Consider the following 2,521-nt stretch of genomic DNA (forward strand, 5'->3'; position numbering starts at 1 on the left):
CAAAACTCCGCGGGAAAGATTGCAAGCTACTGACCACCAAACCAGGGACCAGATTATCTGAATTGGCAGAAGGAGTGACGATCCCACTGAAGAAGAAAGTTGCATTGAAACCTCCTTCTGCGCCACCTGATCCATGGGACTACTGGAACTGTGGCTGATAGAACCCCCAGATACTGCATGCATTTCTTCACCATCATGGAAGACCTTGCTATCACTGTTTTTGTCTAAGACTGGATCTCCTGGACCTTCCTCTGAGGAAGAGAAACACCACCCTGATCCGTGTTGAATTGTACTCCTAAATACTCCAACATTTGGGTTGGATGCATCTGGCTCTTCCGATAGTTGAACACCAAGCGAAACGAGCTAGTGTTTGCAGGTGAAATTCACATGAAGTAGAAGGAGCTCATTTAGCCTAAGGCACCTGGTATTCCCAGGCGGTCTCCCATCCAGGTACTAACCAGGCCCGACCCTGCTTAGCATCTGAGATCAGACGAGATGGGGCGCATTCAGGGTGATGTGGCCGTAGGCTCACTGGACCCTACTTTGGATCTCGTTAAACCGAAAGGGCTGCTGTTATCTTTTTCTCTTCTGCAGGATTAGGCTAGATCTGTCACCAGAAACCAGCTGAATTGTTGATTCTAAGTCTTCCTGAAGAGTATCTTCCCGTTGAATGGAATCAAACATAGACTGTGCTTGAAAGCCTTATCAGCCAACCAATGCTTCAACCATAAGGCTCTGTGGCTCTGATGGAATGAGCCATTATCTTTGCTGTGAATGAATGAATGAATGAACAATTTGTATAGCGCACAACGCGAACTGAATTGCCTCGTCAATCGCTGTCATCTTTTGAACCGGCTCCCTGACCTGGTCAACAGCCACTTCAGGCACAAACTCTATGGCAGCCCTGAAAACTGCAAAAGAGAAGAACTGCCACTTTCCAGACTTTTATCTGAACATCCATCCACCAGCTCCGCTACCCACAGCCTAAGACTGGACTCAGACTCATGCACTCTCCCTGACTCTGACAGACAAGTAACACAGCAGTAAGAAATGAGAGTCCTGGAAAGGCTTACCAGAGCAGAGTAGCAGATTGAGCCAAATCACTGCCTGAACACACCAAACATGGAAGGAGAGAGTGCCAACACCTGCCTAACGAAGGTATATACAGTCATTTATACTGCCAGTGACCTTTGCCAGTAACACACAGTTATTTATACTGCACCTTTTTATCCCAGCACCAAGGGAACCCACACTCCTCAGGAGATTTACTGCCTCTATGGGGGGGTCTTCTGATATGGTAGAGGCTGAACCCGAACAGGATGGATGGTGGATGGAGAAAAAATAAATAAATAAATAAAAATAAATGAATAAACTTTAAAAGGCGTCCGGAGCGAGGACGAAAAATGAACACTGGTGTGGGCAGAAAGCCGCCCTTTATGGGCTAGGAAAAAGATGGTCCTGGAGGGGTCAGAGGGGGCGGAGCTGACCCATAGTAGGCTGACATGGGGAGGTCCAGGAAAAATGTTTTAAACCCTGTATAGTAAATGAGTGAAGCTAATTAAGTATGGCAAAAGGGTGTTTATGTTGTTTTAATCCAGGGTTCCTAGTATTTTTGGAAGTTTAGAAGCTTAAGGTGAGATTTAGCAAAAGCAAATTCCATGTGGTAGCCTTGGTTAAGGTTCTATAGGGTATTTTGAAACAACGGAAAAAGTGCACTTTCTCATTTATGAGCAACGGTGCAGCAATGAGGATGTGTAAGGAGAGCACGTTATTTTGAGGGTGGTCAGTCCTCTGTGCCAACTCCCAGTATAGCCAGTTGCAGGGAGAGAGTTAAATGGGTCTAACTGAGTGTTTATATGAAGAGATGAATTTTGTTTCAGAACTTAGGAATACCAGGGCAGGATCACCATATATTAACTAGGATTACATTATTGCCACAATTGTGCCAGCAAACAGACAAGCTGTCAGGATATATTAAAGCTTTTTAAGGTTTTTTTTTGCATTAAAAAATAACATAAATGCCTATACTTACCAGCTCTGTGCAATGCTTTTGTCATGCCAATAGCCCCTGCTGCCATCAATCTGCCCAATGAGGAAAGAGACAATGAGGAGAGAGACAGCGGCTGGAGCCACTACACTCCTGCACATTATTTAATCACATTGGGCTCAGGTAGGAAAAAGGGGGGGCTGGTGGGGGGGGGGGGGTCAATAGAACACAGGAGGTGCATTAAGGTGAAAAACCTTAAAGCGGGGTTCCACCCTAAAGTGGAACTTCTGCTGATCGGAACCCTCCCCCCCTCCGGTGTCACAATTGTCACCTTACAGGGGGGAGGGGGGTGGAGATACCTGTCAAAGACAGGTATTTACACTCACTTCTGGGCATAGACTCCCATTGGAGTCTATGTCATTTCCTGTCCTGCCGCGCTGTCTGCTGGGACACACACGGGTCCCAGTGACAGCGCGGACAATTCCTATTGCGCTGCGCGACTCGCGCATGCGCAGTAGGGAGCCGGGAAGTGAA

General features: G+C 46.8%; 1 pseudogene; it reads right to left on the reverse strand.

Moving 5' to 3' along the window:
- Nucleotides 1–409: 409 nt before the first annotated feature.
- LOC143957162 (5S ribosomal RNA) lies at nucleotides 410–528 on the reverse strand (annotated as a pseudogene).
- Between the last annotated feature and the right edge of the window lie 1,993 nt (nucleotides 529–2,521).

This window comes from Lithobates pipiens, unplaced genomic scaffold (assembly GCF_037356315.1).
Source record: "Lithobates pipiens isolate NorthernLeopardFrog02 unplaced genomic scaffold, aLitPip1_a1.2 Scaffold_10, whole genome shotgun sequence".
NCBI classification, from domain to species: Eukaryota; Metazoa; Chordata; class Amphibia; order Anura; family Ranidae; genus Lithobates; species Lithobates pipiens.